At 41.6% G+C, this 20,347-nt stretch overlaps 1 long non-coding RNA gene across 3 annotated transcripts in view; it reads left to right on the top strand.

Moving 5' to 3' along the window:
* LOC130285206 (uncharacterized) overlaps positions 1-20,347 on the top strand; it is a 45,646-nt gene that overhangs the window by 20,647 nt on the left and 4,652 nt on the right. For 2 of the 3 annotated variants that reach the window (XR_008847293.1, XR_008847291.1), the window contains exon 2: positions 12,228-12,428. This is a non-coding gene — a long non-coding RNA (uncharacterized LOC130285206). Of the gene's footprint in view, positions 1-11,612; positions 11,729-12,227; positions 12,429-20,347 lie in introns of those variants that run through there. The other variant, XR_008847294.1, reaches the window with a different exon arrangement.

Here is a 20,347-nt window from a genome sequence, read left to right as displayed (position 1 = left end):
TTTAAAACATACTAATTTTGTTTTCAAATTTTTTTTTTTTTTTAAAGACGTACAATAACAGAAAAGTGTCTTAACATGGGGATCATTTTAATTGTATTGACCCACAGGATAAAGAGAACATGGCAGCTTTACTGTAAAGCTGCCTCACTACTCATGCAACCGCTGCATGACCTCATTCCCAGGGATCCTCGAACACCCCTTTTACTCAACACAGATGCTGTTTGCTCTTTCCACTCACTGGGCATTCCTAATTATGCCATCTCCTTTAGGCTCTATGTCATGGAAAAACAAGGCCACGCCACAGGTGTCCTCACTCAAGCTCACGGAGGCTTGGAATAGGCCCTTGGGATACCACTTCAAACATTTGGACCCTGTAGCCCGAGCGGCCCCCTCTTGTGTTAGAGCTGTTCACGCAGCCGGTTCCCTCCTGGATGTCACCTCTGACATAGTGCTTGGATACCATCTTACAGTTCTGGCTCCTCATGACATCTCAGCCATTCTACAACAGACTCAACCATGGCACCTCACTGCTGCCTGTCACCTATGGCTCCAGTGCAGCTTACTGCTTCTAAACAACATCAACATTCAACACTGTCACATCCTTAACCCAGCTACACTTCTTCCTCTCCCAAGGGGGGAGTATGAGCAGGAGGATGGAGAAAACAAAATTGACCTCATGACAGAAGAAGTACTTCAAGAACAAGACCTCTGGGCTTCCGCAGAATCCTTTTATGGTGGGGAAACACATGACTGCCTCACATTGATGGACGCTGATTTCGGACAACCTCCTACAGTGCAAGATACGCCCTTGGACAACCCAGCCCATGTGCTATTTGGGGATGGCTCCCGGTTTGCTGATGACAAGGGAAGGCACCATTATGGCTTTGCAGTAACGTCTGAGCAGCCAGATCAGTCTGCCAAAGAGGCTGAATTATGGCCTTTGACACAAACTTGAAAAAAGTGCAGGATGCACGCAAGCAGCAGCGGAATTAATGTCAGCAGTACTACTGCCAAAACAGGTGGCGGTGATCAAGGTCAAGGCCCAAACCAGAGTGAATGCACTGGCGGATCAAGCAGCAAAGAAGGAGGCAGTGGGAGAGAAAGAAGTGGGAGGGAAAGGAAGAGACTGCTGTCTGTTTAATGGCAACACAACAAGAGGATCCACAGCAAGTCTCATGGGACCTATTGGAGAAGATGCAACAACAAGCAAGTCAGGAGAAGGAAATGTGGAAGAAGAGAGTAGCATCTCACAAAGGATCTGGACTATGGACTCAAGAGAAGAAAGTGTGCCAACCCGAGCATTGTATCCAAAACTCATCACTCACTCATCAGTCCAAAACCATCATGAAGGATCTGATAAGCAAATTGCGGATTGCTCCAGGAATCACACCAGCCCTGGTCAAGTACTATCAAGCCTGTTTCATCTGTGCAGAACTCCCACCGTATAGAAACTACTAGGGTCTCACTTAGCCTTCCATACTCCCTACAGACCTCAGAGCAGTGGCACGGTAGAAAGACTAAATGGAATTCTAAAATCAAAACTGCTCAAAATGACGAGAGAGACAGGCATGAGTTTGGTGCTGAGTCTTCCAATAAGGTGTAAGGCACACCCCCAAGCCCCCACACAAGTTAACTCCATATGAGATACTGTTCAGGTTCAGTCATATACTAGGGGTCTATTACCCACAACAAATGCAGTTGAAATATGAGTCAATGGCTAAATATGTTGCTAAAATTAGCAAAAAACTGTCTAAAATACATGGTCGAGTCTTTGTTTCCCTTCCAGATCCTGATCTTATTGAAGGCTTACAGTCCCTTAAGCCTGGAGATTGGGTCTTGACAAAGAAATACATCAGAAACACTCTTGAACCCAGATATGATGGTCCGTACCAGGTTCTGTTAACCACACCCACCTCAGTCAAGTTAGAAGGGAAGCCCACCTGGATCCATGCATCTAATTGCAAGAAGTTCAAGATTAGCCTGGTTCCAGAACAATAAATTCACCATGTTATTTGTGTGGTCACTGGGGTTACAGCTTGTAGCCATAGTACAGTCCTCACCCTATGTGTTCTGGGTAAATACCTCCCCTCCCATAGCCATCTGGGATTTTGATTTATGTCAGGTCATGACCTGTCCTAAGGGTACCACTACATATAAGGGGTCTGTGTACTATATGTGTGTCACTAACTCATGCCATAAATGATTGGGGATGTTTATTTTGTATGTGGGGATTTCAAACTTAGAACCAGGCTGGAATTCAGCTGGACAGTTCAAAGTGTCCTGACAAAAGCAGTCATGCCCTTCCACATCATCTCACCTCTTGACCTTGTCAGTCCCTGGACATATACCAAGCACTGGGCCAAGAGGTCAGTTCCAGGTTCTTTCAATCCATACACACATATATATATATAGATGCGAAAGGAGTCCTGAGGACGGTCCGCAATAAGTTTGCAGCCCAGGATCAGGTGAAAGTTGGATTTGAATTCATCTTTCCTATTATTACAGTTCTTTAAACATAGGTAGGGACAGGTAAATCCTTTGGTATACCAAAATCCTGTGACCAGGGGAACATACGTAAGGAATGTACCATTGCCACCACAGGAGAAGAGGAGTGCGAAGGGTATTCTGGAGGATTTGTTAGGAATAGGAAATGAATAATTATTTCCAAGAGGGAACTGTTATGGATATTTGTCACGGAGCTGGAAGTGGATCCACCACCTGTGTGGCAGATGACTCGGACCATATTGGCGAGCGGAGTCTTAGGTGCCGCTGGTTTTCACCAGAGCCCGCCTCAAGGCAGGATGGGCTTGCTGTGGCAGGCGACACCCAGGTCGCTACCCCGACATGGCTCGACCACACAGGTAACTGGGCAAGGCTAGGTACCGAAGGATGAGGCTGTAGCATAGTCAAACGTAGCAGAAGGTCGAGGCAGGCGGCAAAGGTTCGTAGTCACAAAACTTTTGGTCTGGATACAAGGGAATGGCAAAACAGGCAATGGGAACGCTTTCTCTCAGGCAAATGGCACTGAAGATCCGGCAGGTAAGTGTGGGAGGTGCAGGGACTTTATAATGTAGTGTCAGGTGCAACAGTAATTATGGGCATACTGGCCCTTTAAATTTCAGAGCTCCGGCACGCACGCACCCTAGGAGACGGGGATGTGCGTGCTGAAGCTGAGACCCAGGAGAAGATACTGCAGCTCGATGTGGTGAGTGACGGGGCGGGATTCGCATGCGGGCATGTCCCGCGATGCGAATCCCAGCCCCGCCAGAAGACGAGGACACAGGGACTCTGCGCTCCCGGCCAGTGCTTGGTCGGAGCGCAGAGTATAACAATATTAGATATAAAATGAAGATCATTCTTACACAATGGTGGTTACATCATGTATGATGCCCATGTGACCATCCCCTTTTGGCACAGAGAAGAGTGCTTACATAAAGTAGTCTGCTAACCAATTAGAATGCTTACACAATGTGCTACGCTCTACTGAAGGATATATCTTGTGTGTACACAATACAATAAACCAGAGAACTGTTTGACCCAATTAGAGAGTCAGCCTGTTTTCTCCATGTACGTAATTTGGCTCAGGATATCAACATAGAGTGGTCACTTGGAACGCATCCAAAACACTTGGGCTCAAAAGATATTTTTTGAGGGGAAAAACAAAGTGGTCCCCATTTTGGCTGACAGACCTTGAGGGGATCTGCAGAGAAGAATGACAGAAAATCCTCAAGTCCAGGTGTGCAAACCTTTTGGCCTCATCCCCAAGAATTCTGGAGGCCGTAATTGCTGCTAAAGGGGCTTCACCCAAATCCTGAGTAAAGGGTCTCGACAGCTATGCCAATGCGATATTTAAGTTTTTGTCTTTTCAATTCTGTTTTTATGTGGTATTGAGTGTAGTATGATGGGGAAAACTTTTATTTTAGCAAAATGCTGCAAGATATAAAAAACTGAAAGGTATCGAAGACTTCCTGAATGCATTGTATATTTTAAATAGTGCTGTATAACACAATTTACTGTGAATTTAATTAAAACATTTGTTCCTATTGTTCCAGGAGAAGTGAGTTCCTTTATTCCAGGGAGTTTTAATACTACTAATAAAGCACTGATTGCCAGCAAAAAGATGGTTAGGTATATGCCCAAAGACCATGTCAGAGGTTCCTGGTATTCTTGTTACATTTGGGGAAAAGCGTTACACGGTAAGGGAAAAGAGGGGTAGTGGGAAAATTAAAATAAACAAGGGCATAGTGCATTATCTTAAAAAGTTATCTTGCCATCGCTCTTTGATCACACATGACAGTGCTCACATTCACCCAGCCAAGATTTTGTCCCCAATGGAACTGTTTTTTTTTTGTTTTTTTTTAATCTTCTGGAAGAAGAGTACCCAAATATAATGAAGTGCTTCCAAAATGTTTATTATTCTGCATCAGCTAAACCACCATAGTGCCCCAAAACAAGACTTGAAACAGGTCCTCACTGAAGAGATTACATTCAGAGTCAGCGGAGTTCAGGAAAGGTTTGGATTATTTTTTTAAGGTGAGGCTTTTACTTATCAAACTTGTGTGGTCTCCCAGTACAGAACACGGTTCTGTACAGTCCTCAAGTCCCCTCAGGTAGAGTCCCTCAGGTCCAAAGGGCTCTCCTGCAGGGTTCCCCCCTAAATCATATGGTATTCTATTGTATTCTAGTGTTGGCCTATGCCTATCTGTGCCATCGTCCATCCTCTCGCAGGTTTGACTGGGGGGGGGGGGGGTGCCCTCTGTGCTCACCTTCCACTGCCATGGCTGCTGGGGAGGATTGGGGTGGCAGGAGCAATAGCAGCTTCATCAGCAGCAGCAGCCTGGCACTGATGAGTAGCTTTCTTTACCCATATAGTGAAGCAACTAATCAGCAGCAGGTAAACCTTGAGCAGGACCTGAACCAGCAGGTGATGGCATACTTGGACATGACCCTGCCAACCCACATTGAAGATCCGCTGGACTTCTGAACAGCCAAACTGGATTTGTGGCTGCAACTAGCAGAGATTGCACTGGAAAAGCTGTCCTACCCGGCCAGTATTGTAGCACCAGAGTGGGTATTTATTGCAGCGGGGGCCATAGTAACCCCAAGGACAACTCGCCTGTCCTCCAAAATTGTGGAAAGACTGACCTTTGTCAAGATGAATCAGGCTTGGATCAGCCAGGATTTCCACCTAATGCCTGATGCATCAGAGTAGATTATCCATGGTGCCACATAACACTTTGACAAAAGAGACCTGTTTCTTCTGCCTACCTGCCTCAGCTACTATTCTGATCCTGCCACCCGCCTGATGCCACACATCTGATGCCAAGTGCTTTCACCCACCTTTGTCAGCGGGTACTGGTATTGCCACCCACCGCCCCTCTCTGTCACCGGGTCACTTGCAGGACTCCTGATGCTGCTGCCACCTCCAGGCTCTGTCATTGTGCCACTATATGATCTCCTCATGCTGCTGCTGCCACCCCCAGGCTCTGTTATTGTGCTACCATATTGTCTCCTCTCATGCTGCTGCCACCTCCAGGCTCTGTCATTGTGCTGCCCTATGGTTTTGTCATGCTGCTGCCACCTCCAGGATCTCTCATTGTGCCACCCTATGGTCTCGTCATGCTGCTGCCACCTCAAGGCTCTGTTATTGTGCTGCTCTGCAGCCTACATAGGCTGCCACCACCTCCAGGCTGTGTCTTTGTGCCACTCTGCGGCCTACATAAGCTGCCGCCACCTACTGACTGTGTCATTGTGCCACCATAGAATCTCATGCTGCAGGTGGCACATTAAACTCATTAATCTCTTTAACCCATTAAGGACCAAGGGCGTACAGGTACGCCTTTGCTCCCTGGTACTTAAGGACCAAGGGTGTACCTGTACGCCCGTGGGAATTTCAGTCCCCGCGTGCCCAAACAGCTGTTTGGGCATGCTGGGATTTGTAGTTTTGCAACAGCTGGAGGGCTACAGTTTGAGACCACTATATGGTAGTCTCTGAACTGTAGCCCTCCGGATCTTGCAAAACTACAACTCCTAGCATGCCCACATTACTGTTTGCTGTCTGGGCATGCTGGGATTTGTAGTTTTGCAACATCTGGAGGGCAACAGTTTGCAGTGGTCTCTATACTGTAGCTCTCCAGATGTTGCAAAACTGCATCTCCCAGCATGCTCTTCGGCGATCAGTACATGCTGGGAGATGTAGTTTTGCAACAGCTGGAGGCACACTAGTTGGAAAATATTGAGTTAAATAACAGAACCTAACTGAAGGTTTTCCAACCAGTGTGCCTCCAGCTGTTGCAAAAGGAGGTTTGCCCCCCCCCCCCATGTGAATGTACAGGGTAGATTCACACAGGCAGGTTTACAGTAAGTTTCCTGCTTCAAGTATGAGCTGCGGCAAATTTTTCACCGCAGCACAAACTCCTAGCAGGGAGCTCACTGCAAACCTCCGCCAGTGCGAATGTACCCTAAAAACACTACACTACACTACACTAACACATAATAAAGGGTAAAACACTACATATACACCCTTACACTGTCCCCCCCCCCAACAAAAACGTCTTGTACGGCAGTGTTTCCAAAACAGCCTCCAGCTGTTGCAAAACAACAACTCCCAGCATTTCCGGACAGCCACTGACTGTCCAGGCATGCTGGGAGTTTAGCAACAGCTGGAGGCACCCTGTTGGGGAATCACTGGCGTAGAATACCCCTATGTCCACCCCTATGCAATCCCTAATTTAGTCCTCAAATGCGCATGGCGCTCTCTCACTTCAGAGCCCTTCAAGGAAACAGTTTAGGGCCACATATGGGGTATTTCCGTACTCAGGAGAAATTACACTATCAATTTTGGGGGGCTTTTTCTCCTCTTACCCCTTATGAAAAGAAAAAGTTGGGGTCTACACCAGCCTGTTAGTGTAAAAAAAAAATGTTTTACACTAACATGCTGGTATTGCCCCTTACTTTTTATTTTCACAAGAGGTAAAAGGAAAAAAAGACCCCCAAAATTTGCAACACAATTTCTCCTGAGTATGGAAATACCCCATATGTGGGCGTAGAATGCTCTGCGGGTGCACAACAAGGCTCAGGAGTGAGAGTGCACTATGTACATTTGAGACCTAAATTGGTGATTTGCACAGGGGTGGCTAATTTTACAGCGGTTCTGACATAAACGCAAAAAAATGAATACCGACATGTGACCCCATTTTGGAAACTACACCCCTCATGGAATGTAACAAGGGGTATAGTGAGCCTTAACACCCCACATGTGTTTGACAAATTTTCGTTAAAGTTGGATGGGAAAATGAAAAAAATATTTTTTTTTCACTAAAATGCTGGTGTTACCCTAAATTTTTCATTTTCACAAGGGAAAATAGGAAAAAAGCCCCCCAAAATTTGTAAGTAAGAACATACCCCATATGTGGATGTAAAGTGCTCTGCTGGTGCACTACAATGCTCAGAAGAGAAGGAGCGCCATTGGGATTTTGAAGAGAAAATGTGTCCGGAATCGAAGACCATGTGTGTTTACAAAGCCCCCATAGTGCCAGAACAATGGACCTACAACATGTGACATTTTGGAAACTACTCCCCTCACGTAATGTAATAAGGGGTACAGTGAGCATTTACGCCCCACAGGTGTCTGACAGATTTTTGGAACAGTGGTCTGTGAAAATGAAAAATTTTATTTTTCATTTGTTCAGCCCACTGTTCCAAAGATCTGTCAAATGCCAGTGGGGTGTAAATGCTCACTGCACCCCTTATTAAATTCTGTGAGGGGTGTAGTTTCCAAAATGGGGTCACATGTGGGGAGCTCCACACTTCTGGCACCACAAGGGGCTTTGTAAACGCACATGGCCCCCAATTTCCATTCCAAACAAATTCACTCTTCAAAAGCTCAATGGCGCTCCTCCCCTTCTGAGCATTGTAGTTCAACCGCAGAGCACTTGACGTCCACACATGGGGTATTTCCATACTCAAAAGAAATGGGGTTACAAATTTTGGGGGTCATTTTCTCCTATTACCCCTTGTAAAAATTTAAAATTTGGGGAAAAACCAGCATTTTAGTGAAAACATTTTTTTTTCATTTACACATCCAACTTTATCAAAAAGTCGTTAAATACCTGTGAGGTGTTAAGGCTCACTGTACCCCTTGTTACGTTCCTTGAGGGGTGTAGTTTCCAAAATAGTATAGTATGCCATGTGGGTATTTTTGCTGTTCTGGCACCATAGGGGCTTCCTAAATGTGACCCCCCCCCAAAAAAAAACCATTTCAGCAAAATTTGTTTTCCAAGAGCCAAATGTGACTCCTTCTCTTCTGAGCATTGTAGTTCGCCCGCAGAGCATTTTACGTCCTAACATGTGGTATTTCCATACTCAGAAGAGATGGGGTTACAAATTTTGGCAGGCATTTTCTCCCATTACCCTTTATAAAAATGGTAAATTTGGGGAAAAAAACTGCACTTTAGTGAAAAAAATTTATTTTTCATTTACACATTCGACTTTAACGAAAAGTTGTCAAACACCTGTGGGGTATTAAGGCTCACTGGACCCCTTGTTACGTGCCTTGAGGTTTTTTTTTTCTGCTGTTCTGGAACCATAGGGGCTTCCTAAATGTGACATGCCCCCAAAAACCATTTCAGAAAAACTCACTCTCCAAAATCCCACTGTCGCTCCTTCCCTTCCGAGCCCTCTACTGCGCCCGCCGAAAACTTGACATACACATATGAGGTATTCCCTTACTCGAGAGAAATTGGGTTAAAAATTTTCAGATGATTTTTCTCCTTTTACCCCTTGTAAAAATTTAAAAACTGTGTCTACAAGAACATGCGAGTGTAAAAAATGAAGATTTTTAATTTTCTCCTTCACTTTGCTGCTATTCCTGTGAAACACAAAGGGTTAACACACTTACTGAATATCATTTTGAATACTTTGAGGGGTGCAGTTTTTATAATGGGGTCATTTGTGGGGTATTCCTAATAAGAAAGCCCTTCAAATCCACTTCAAACCTGAACTGGTCCATGAAAAATTCTGATTTTGAAAATTTTGTGAAAAATTGGAAAATATCTGCTGAACTTTGAAGCCCTCTGATGTCTTCCAAAAGTAAAAACATGTCAACTTTATGATGCAAACATAAAGTAGACATATTGTATATGTGAATCAATATATAACTTATTTGGAATGTCTATTTTCCTTACAAGCAGAGAGCTTCAAAGTTAGAAAAATGCTCATCTTTCAATTTATTCTTCAAATTTTGGAATTTTTCACCAAGAAATTATGCAAGTATCGACAACATTTTACCACTAACATAAAGTTAGTAAAGTATGTCACGAAAAAACAATCTCGGAATCAGAATGAAAGCTAAAAGCATCCCAGAGTTATTAATGCTTAAAGGGATACTCCGGTGCTTACACATCTTATCCCCTATCCAAAGGATAGGGGATAAGATGCCTGATCGCGGGAGTCCCGCAGCTGGGGACGCACATGATCATGCACGCGGCACCCCGTTTGTAATCAGCCCCTGGAGTCGAACACGCTCCGGGTCTGATTACCGTCGACCGCATGGCCGGCGGCGTGTGACGTCACGCTCCGCCCCTCAATGCAAGCCTACAGGAGGGCGCGTGATAGTTATCACGCCCCCTCCCATAGGCTTGCATTGAGGGGCGGAGTGCGACGTCACACGGGGGCGGAGGCGTGACGTCACACGCCGCCGGCCCTGCGGTCGACGGTAATCAGACCCGGAGCAAACGCGCTCCGGGGACTGATTACAAACAGGGTGCCGCGTGCATGATCACAGGCGTCCCCAGCTGCGGGACTCCCGCGATCAGGCATCTTATCCCCTATCCTTTGGATAGGGGATAAGATGTGTAAGCACCGGAGTACCCCTTTAAAGTGAAAGTGGTCAGATGTGCAAAAAACGCTCTGGTCCTGGTCCTGAAAAATGTCCTGGTCCTTAAGGGGTTAAAGCCTTCAATTGACATCTCAAAAATCTCTTTAATCTCTTCAATAGTGACGCAACATCCGGACTCTGTCATTGTGCTGCTCTGCGGCAGGGATTCTAATAGCGATGTCTGTAATCTGCATGTCATACTGAATAACAGTATGATTTCACGATTGAGCGGAGTGTTAGAGTAGCATGATGTGCGATGTATAGCTTAGGGAACCTTTGCTGTGCATTGTACTGTCATGCTTTGTGTGACTGTAATTTATTGTATGACTTGTAAATGACTGAACGGAAAATAAAGCTCTTTCAATCAAAAAAAACAGTATGATTTCACTACTCCAGCACACTCCCTATGCATGTTTCGGCAAGGCAAAGTGTTCTACACCCATATTGAGGCTCTCTGTAGCCCGAAAATAGCCATTTTTAATAGCAATTCCCCACAAAGATATTTAGACTGAATAAAGTTTTTCTGGAAAATGTGGTGAATCGGCCAAATCGAATTTTTATAAAATGTGCCAATCTCTAGAAACAACCCCACAAGACGTGCCATTTTGGAGATGTTCTGGTTCAGTCGTCTAGCCATTGCTGATTGACCCTTGTTATAATCATTTAGACCCTTATACTTACTTATTTCCCTACTTCTAACATCAATATAAAGAAATGACTCTTCACTTGCTGCTTAGTATATCCTACCCCTTAACAAGTGTCATTGTAACAAAATACCGTAATCTCTGTCATTCACTTCATCACTCAGAATTGACAATAATGTTAGCCATTTTTGCACATCAGAAAAGTGGTGAACCCAGGCACTGTCAGAAGAGCAGTGACAGGGAATCTGGGAGGTAAGTATACCATATGTTTTATTTTAAAGCCCCTCTGACCTCTTTTAAAATAAAATAATTCACTAGATTAACTTTTAAATACAAACTATAATATACATTATAGAAAAAAGTTCTCAGCAGTGACATAGGGTGGGTTGTCAACTCCTGGGGCAAGGAAAAGTATTGTGCACTCCCCTTAACCTGCTGTGAATGTAACAGAACGGGGATGCATAAAGTCTATGCATCACCACTCACAAGGAGCGTACGCAGGATTTCCTCAATAGCTAGGGTTTAAAAAACATAAAATGCCTCAACACCAGGATGACATATTACTATTTCAGTAACTAAATAGCATCATCATATTATTATTATTATTATAAAACCACTATACGCACACAAATATCACTAGTAAGTTCACTAGACAAATTATTGAAATAATTGTTCCACACCATGACCACTACCATTACCACCACATAGTGACTGTATATTAATACTGTAGCAATACTGAATAAAAACCACAATACACAGGCCAATATTCCCACATACAGTGACCATATAGCTGTGATTTGTGATGAACAAACTTTTGAAAAGTTCACGGGTTCCGTGGGTTTTGCAGAACTTTTTTGAAATTGCTGTTTGATTTGGCTCGGTTCAACACAGACCGGCAATAAAATAAGCCGCTAAACATGTTTACAACACTGCCTAACTGTTCTTAAGCCCTGTTTAACACTGATAGGAATGTATTCAAATAGTTTTAAAGAGTACCTCTCATGATCTTGTTCAATTTTATAATCTTCCCCAGTTCACTACCGCCGTCATGATAAACCACCCCCTGCCTGACATCATCTGAAGCCATACAAGGGAGAACTTCCTCCCTCACTCCAAGCCAAGAGCAGTTCAGTGTATGCGATGAACTATTATTGGATAAGGCTGCACACACACCCCTCAGCATTTCCTGATTTTGGACTTCTGCCAGGTCAGCAAGAGTCCGAAGTCTGTGTCTGTGCAAAAGATGGGGGAAAATGTGCTCTGTACAAGTAGAGAGACACAAGATGGCATAGAAAACTTCATCTTTTTAAACAAAGTATATTAGAAAGTTGTTTTATTTACCATAGGAGTGCAATAGCAAAAATTTGTTTTAATGACAGTGCCTTTTTAAGGTGTTTCTAAGGCTCAGTTATAGCGACCTGCAGTAACACATGGTAACTAACAGCTTCTTAAATGCGTTTGTGGATTTTTTAGGCTTATTCACACTCATTCCCAAAGAGGCATCAAGTGTCCTTGGTTGTCAGTAGACGTCTGCTGGTGTTAAAATGTACATGGAGGTATTTCTCCAAGCATTCTAAAAATAATTCCTTTTTGGAAGTAACAATAGGATTGGTGATGCTGTCTCAAAATAGAGAATGAAAGTTTGAAATTTTTAAATGAAGTGGAGTTTTTACATTACTAAAAAGTTCCTAAAATTTGCTCTCTAGGGTAGAGTTTACTTGAAAAAGAAAGGATGTAAAGAGAGGAGCTGCTCAACACAGGGGTTGAATAGTCAGGGATATCACGCTGGCGACCATCCCCCCACGCCACTCCACCCTCCAGCTCTCCCGCACTGTCCGTGTCCGACCTGATCTATCTTCGGAAGACCTTTGAAATAAAGCCTGAAGATTTTAAACGCAACGCATCTGGTGAGTGCTTCGTTCATTCTTCGAATATACAGTATCTTTGCAACTATATTTTCCACGTGAGCACCCCAGAATTGTTGCATATTACTATTGGACATTGGGACACTGCATCAGACACTAATATCTATCCAGCAGGCTAATTGACAGGTGATAGAAGGCGGTGCCTAGGACTCTACATTTCTTCTTGATACATTATTTAAACTGTAGAATGTCCTCAATACAGGTGGTGATCACAGGTCCACAGAGCATGGTGTATACATAATAGCAAAAAGTAATACAAACACAGCCAGTTCAGTTGCAAACATGAGAATGCTTTATTAACTCATAAGGTGCAGGATCAGGATGCAGAGAAAGTAACAAGAAGGGCTCCTTCGAACTCCATTTCACTACTAAACTATGCTTGGTCATGTTTTTGGGGTATTGTAAAAGATTTTGTTTGAGGAAATCAATATTATTCACAAACACTCTGGCCCTGATTTACTAAGAGTGGAGTGTTTATTCTGGAGTGATTTCAATATCACTCATCTTTTTTTCAGGCTTATTTACTATTCTGTCGCACATGTCGGTTATTTTTCTGCCGCACGTTTTTTTGTGTCGCACTGGTCAATTGTGTCGCACAAACTCTGAGCTAAAGAAATTAGTTGTGTGAGTCAAAATGGTTTAGACTTGTTTGTTTAAAAATGTTTCCATGAATGAAAAGTATTCATGTGTTATAATTATTCAAACATTACAACAATTCTCCTTGTTTATCAGCTTTGGTGTTAAATTGATTTAAACCTAATATTGCAAATGTATTAAAAAGAAAAAATATATATAAACATTAACTATCACAAAAGCATTGAATATTTTATTCATAAAAGTGTTGAACTGAACAAAATGTTTTCAGGTTATAAAACAAGTTACTTTCACAAAAAACACAATGACAAACAGTCCCTTGTTAGAAATCACTCCATTTTTGGAATTTCACTCGACCTCTTGGCTGTCGGTTATTGTGTGAGGCAAACTCACACTTTTTCTCGAGTGATTTTGGAAGTACTCTGAGTATTTTTTGGTTTCTGTCGGTAAAATTCCCATTTTTGCATAAAACACACCCATTTCAGAGTGAAAAAAAAACACTCAGAGTGTTTTGTATAGTGTCGGTTGTGCGACTAAAATTTAGTTGCATAAATAGTCGCACAAACGTTGCAACTAAAATTTAGGCGCAATAACCGAGAAAAAGAGTCGGTTGGACTTTAGTAAATGAGGGCCATGGTGTGTATAGAGCAGATGTGTGTCACTTATAGACGCTTTTTACTTTGCAGCTATAACACAACTAGGAATATATAATACATGTTTGATGAGACCAATGATATGCACGAAAATTGTGCTAACATAGCAGATCCGTGTTACATGCCCTACAAAAATCCGAGTCTTCTTACTGGAGTGTTTTAGATTTCACTCCTCTTTTTCTGGGAGCTGATTTACTAATGTGTTGCGCTTGTCAACTCATTTTCTGTCACACATACTCATCAATAGCATGTGTCAAACCAAACAAGCAATATTTAATGGGAATTAAGCAACAAAATAGAACAAAAAAAAAAAGTAAATGAACTTAGACCATCTATTATACGAGTATAACACCCCCCCCCTAAACACACGCACAAAAAAAAAAAAAACATGTATACAATTAAAGGCATATTTTAAAGCTTAAAATGCATTGCAAAGTCTAAAAATCCTTGTGTAGAACTGTAAAACAATGAAAAAAAAATAGTTTAAGCACTCCCAACCACTTTAGGCTGTGCCTTTTCCAAAATCACTTGCTTTTGGTAGTTTTTACATATCCTCTTGGCTGTCGGTTTTTCAGCAAACACAATTCACACAATTTAGTGTTTTCCAACTAACTCGGAATATTTTTAGCATTTTGTTGGGACCACGCCCCTTTTAACAAAAGCCACGCCCATTTTCTTGGTTCAAAGAAACTGTTGCATGACTGTCAGTTTTGCAGAGTAAATTTTGGGCGCACATTTGGTCGCATGCTCGCTGCGCACAAACCAATAAAAACAGTCAGGAAGCCTTTAGTAAATGAGGGCCATAATGCGTATTTGAGGAAACCAATAATATTCCCGAAAATTGTGCTAACATAGCAGATCCGTGTCACATGCACTCCCTTTGTAACATTTCTGCTATTACACAACTAGGAAGATATAATGTGTGTTTGAGGAAACCAATAACTTTTACGAAAACTGTGTGTATAGAGCAGATGCGTGTCACTTACAGGCCCTTTTTACTTCGCTGCTATCACACAGCTAGGAAGATATAATACATGGGATAAAAAAGGGAAATTTGTGCAGCTCACTTAGATGTTGGAAATAAATAGCCCGAGGTTAAAGGGGATGCCTTCACCCAAAAAAGGCCTTAAATAATATGAATAAATGCAAGAATAATTGACATTAATCAATTAAAAACCAGTCCTCTAGGGTAATTAATAGAATGAAAGAGAAAGGAGTGGTAGGATCCAATAAAATAATGATTATTTATTAATAGATATATATGATAAATAAAATATATATAAAAGTAAAAAATGTGTGAGCTTAGGTATAGGAGCTTAAAACAATAAAATTTAATGCAAATAAAAAATGTAACATAAATTAAAAAATGTGACATTAAAAAACATATTGATTCGAGAACGTGTATATACTGAAGCCAACTGCAGTTAATAAGCAATTTGCAAAATGAAGGAAATAATGCTTTAAATCACATGGTATAAGTTCTCAGTTCACTGTTACAGTGTGTAGCGCTGTTGATAAAATGTATCCGAATAGATGATCTGTAACAGTCACTGATATCAAATGCTTCCATTGCTGTAACTACAGTTGTCCCTCAACATACGATGGTAATCCGTTCCAAATGAACCATCGTTTGTTGAAACCATCGTATGTTGAGGGATCCGTGCAATGTAAAGTTTAGGGTGTTGTACTCACGTGTCTCCGTCGCTCCGGAACGTCTCTGCTGCCCAGGATCCTCGCTCTCCATCGCCGCCATCACGTCGCTATGCATGCCGCTCCTATTGGATGACGGGACGGCGTGCACGATGACGTGATGACGTTGAAGGAGAGCGCCAGCATAGCAGGGGACCCCGAAGAGGACACACCGGTACCCCGAAGACATGTAAGTGATCGTCGGGGTACACGGTGCACCGTAAATGGCTATCCGGCTGAAGCAGTCTGCACTGCTGGATAGATGTTTATGCGATGGCCCCGACATAAAAAAGCATTGTATGTTTATGCTGCCTTCAACATGCGATGAAATTATCGTATGTCGGGGACATTGTAGATGGGGGGGGGGGTCACTGCATATAGACACTAGAGGAAAAAACTTTCCTCTGGTGTCTATACACTTACAGCAACGGAAGCATTTGATATCAGTGACTGTTACAGGTAATCTATTCGGATACATTATATCCACAGCGCTACACACTGTAACAGTGAACTGAGAACTTGTACCATGTGATTTAACGCATTATTTCCTTCATTTTGGGAATTGCTTATTAACTACAGTTGGCTTCAGTATATACACGTTCTCGAATCAATATATTTCTAATTTCACATTTTTTAAATTTATGTTACATTTTTTATTTACATTTAATTTTATTGTTTTAAGATCCTGTACCTAATGCTTGGTCCCCTCTGAGGTATCAGGAAGCTCACACATTTTTTTACTTTTATATATATTTTATTTATCATACATATCTATCAATAAATAATCATTATTTTATTCGATCCTACCTATCCTTTCTCTTTCTTTCTATTAATTACCCTAGAGGACTGGTTTTTAATTCATTAATATCAATTATTCTTGCATTTATTCAAGATATAATACATGTTTGATGAAACAAATAATAATCAAGACTGTGTTAACGGCAAATCTGTGTCACATGCACATCCTTTTTACTTCTCTGCTATCACACAACTAGGAAGATATAATGAATGTTTGATAAAAACCAATAATATTGACGAAAACTATGTTAACCAATTAAGGACCCATGACGTACCGGTACGTCATGAGTCTGCTCCCGTTCTATAAAGCAGGGCCACGGCGTGACCCGTGGCTAAAAGTGCGCAGCACTGATTGCGGTGCCGCTCGCTATTAACCCTTTAGACGTGGCGTTCAAAGTTGAACGCCGCGTCTAAAGTGAAAGTAAAGCAGTGCCGGTTAGCTCAGGGAGCTGTTCGCGATCGCCGCTGTGAAATCGCGGCATCCCGAACAGCTTACAAGACAGCCGGAGGATCCCTACCTGCCTCCATGCTGTTCAATTGCTGAATGACTGCTCAGTGCCTGAGATCCAGGCATGAGCAGTCAAGCGGCAGAATCATTGATCAGTGGTTTCCTATGAGAAACCACTGATCAATGTAAAAGATCAGTGTGTGCAGTGTTATAGCCCCCTATGGGAGATATAACACTGCAACAAAAAAAAAGTTAAAAAAATAAGTGAATGAAGATTATTTAACACCTTCCCTAATAAAAGTTTGAATCAGCCCCCTTTTCCCATAAGAAAAAAACAGTGAAAATAAAAACAAACATATGTGGTATCGCCGCGTGCGGAAATGTCCGAATTATAAAAATATTTTGTTAACTAAACCGCACGGTCAATAGCGTACACGCAGAAAAATTCCAAAGTCCAAAATAGTGCATTTTTGGTCACTTTTTATATAATAAAAATGAATAAGTCCGATCAATGCAAAAAATGGTACCGATAAAAACTTCAGATCATGGCGCAAAAAATGAGCCCTCATACCGCCCCATACACGGAAGAATAAAAAAGTTATAGGGGTCAGAATATGACAATTTTAAACATATTAATTTTCCTGCATGTAGTTATGGTTTTTTCCAGAAGTACGACAAAATTAAGCCTATATAAGTAGGGTATCATTTGATTCGTATGGACCTACAGAATAAAGAGAAGGTGTCATGTTTACCGAATAATGTACTGTGTAGAAATAGAACCCCCCAAAATTTGCAAAATTGTGTTTTTTTTCCTATTTTGTCTCACAATGATTTTTTTTCCGTTTCGCCGCACATTTTTGGGTAAAATGACTGACGTAATTACAAAGTAGAATTGGAGTCGCAAAAAATATGTCATCATATGGATTTTTAGGTGAAAAATTGAAAGAGTTATGATTTTTTAAAGGTAAGGAGGAAAAAACCAAAATGCAAAAAATGAAAAAAATACGGGTCCTTAAGGGGTTAAAGGGGTACTCCCGTGGAAAACTTTTTTTTTTTTTTTTAGATCAACTGGTGCCAGAAAGTTAAACAGATTTGTAAATTACTTCTATTAAAAAATCTTAATCCCTCCAATACTTTTTAGGGGCTGTATACTACAGAGGAAATGTTTTTCTTTTTGGATTTCTCTTATGTCACGACCACGGTGCTCTCTGCTGACATATCTGTCCATTTTTGGAACTGTCCAGAGCAGAAGAAAATCCCCATAGCAAACATATGCTGCTCTGGACAGTTCCTTAAATTGTCAGCAGAGGTCAGCAGAGAGCACTGTGTTCGTGAAATAAGAGAAATCCAACGTATGTCCTGCGCCCCTTTCCCCTGCTATGACGTGGGCTATCAGCTGCCAGGACCCATGTCTAATGCCATACATTACCGATCGCGGTGATGCCCAGCATTAATCCCTTAGACGTGGTGATCAAAGTTTATCTCCATGTCTATCGTGAAAGAAAAACCATTCCCTCCCGGCAGCTCATTTGGGCAGTTCAGGACCACCATGGTGAAATCTGCTGGATCAGCAGAGCTCCGATAACACTGATCTATGCTATGGCATAACATTGAACAGTGTATGCAATCAGAAGATTGAATGTAGTAGTCCACCATGGGGGACTAAAAATGGTGTAAAAAAAAAAAGTTAAGAAATGTGATTTAACCCTTTCCCTAATAAAAGTTTAAATTTTCCCCCACCCCCTCTGAACTATAAAAATATAATGTTAATTAAACAGCACGGTCAAAAAAAAATCCAAAGTCCAAAATTGTGTATTATTGGTCATTTTGTATACCCTAAGAAAATGTATAGAAAGCAATCAAAAAGTCCCATCAAAACAAAACATGGTACGAATAAAATCTACAGACCACAACGCAAAAAATGAGCCCTCATACATCCCCATATACAGAAAAATAAAAAAGTTATAGGGGTCAGAAGATGCCAATTTTAAACATACAAATTTTGGTGCATGTAGTTGTATTTTTTTAAATTAGTATAATAAAGTAGAACCTACATAAATTGGGTATCCTTCTAACCATATGGACCTATAGAATAAATATGTGTCACTTTTACAGAAAAGTTCACTGCTTAGAAACGGAAACTACAAAATGGCATTTTGTTTTTTCAATTTCTTTCCCACAAATTTTTTTTTTATGGGTTTCATCATACATTTTGTGGTGAAATGACTGATGTCATGACAAAGTAAAATTGGTAACGCAGAAAACAAGCCCTCGTATGGGTCTGTAGGTGGAAAACCGAAAGCCTTATGGTTTTTAGAAGGTGAGGAGGAAAAAACAAAGTGCAAAAATGGAAAAAAGCTGAGTCCTAAAAGGGTTAAAAGATCAGGAGCACAAGCCACAAAGCATATGTCCCTGTAGACACACAATATTTGCTAGACACACACAATACCGCTATATTGTTCCTAAATAAAACCCACGATATAAAGTCTCACATAAAGTAACATATATGACGCCGGATGGTTGGACACACTGGAGAGAGGTTTGGATTATACCACCTGAAATACACTAGTGTGTGTGTGTGTGTATGTGTATATCATAGAAAAGAAGAAGAAAAAAAAATATATATATATATATATATATATATGTGTGTGTGTGTGTATATACAGAGCCTTGTGAAAGTATTCGGCCCCCTTGAACTTTTCAACCTTTTGCCACATTTCAAGCTTCAAACATAAACATATAAAACTGTATTTTTTTGTGAAGAATCAACAACAAGTGGGACACAATCATGAAGTGGAATGAAATTTATTGGATATTTCAAACTTTGTTAAAAAATAAAAAACTGAAAAATTGGGCGTGCAAAATTATTTAGCCCCTTTACTTTCAGTGCAGCAAACTCTTTCCAGAAGTTCAGTGAGGATCTCTGAATGATCCAATGTTGACCTAAATGACTAATAATGATAAATAGAATCCACTTGTGTGTAATCAAGTCTCCGATAAATGCCCCTGCACTGTGATAGTCTCAGAGGTCCGTTCAAAGCGCATCATGAAGAACAAGGAACATACCAGGCAGGTCCGAGATACTGTTGTGGAGAAGTTTAAAGCTGGATTTGGATGCAAAAAGATTTCTCAAGCTTTAAACATCCCAAGGAGCACTGTGCATGCAATAATATTGAAATGGAAGGACTATCAGACCACTGAAAATCTACGAAGACCTGGCCGTCCCTCTAAAATTTCAGCTCATACAAGGAGAAGACTGATCAGAGATGCAGCCAAGAGGCCCATGATCACTCTGGATGAACTGCAGAGATCTATAGCTGAGGTGGGAAACTCTGTCCATAGGACAACAATCAGTCGTATACTGCACAAATCTGGCCTTTATGGAAGAGTGGCAAGAAGAACACACCATCCCCACCACCCTGAACACACCATCCCCACTGTCAAACATGGTGGTGGCAGCATGATGGTTTGGGCCTGCTTTTCTTCAGCAGGGACAGGGAAGATGGTTAAAATTGATAGGAAGATGGATGGAGCCAAATACAATACCATTCTGGAAGAAAACCTAATGGAGTCTGCAAAAGACCTGAGACTGGGACGGAGATTTATCTTCCAACAAGACAATGATCCAAAACATAAAGCAAAATCTAAACATATCCAGGTGTTAGAATGGCCAAGTCAAAGTCCAGACCTTAATCCAATCGAGAATATGTGGAAAGAAC

The sequence above is a fragment of the Hyla sarda genome, chromosome 8 (genome assembly GCF_029499605.1).
Source record: "Hyla sarda isolate aHylSar1 chromosome 8, aHylSar1.hap1, whole genome shotgun sequence".
Taxonomy (NCBI): domain Eukaryota; kingdom Metazoa; phylum Chordata; class Amphibia; order Anura; family Hylidae; genus Hyla; species Hyla sarda.
The sequence above is the reverse complement of the archived record's forward strand: the minus strand, read 5'-3'. Positions and strand labels throughout refer to the sequence as shown.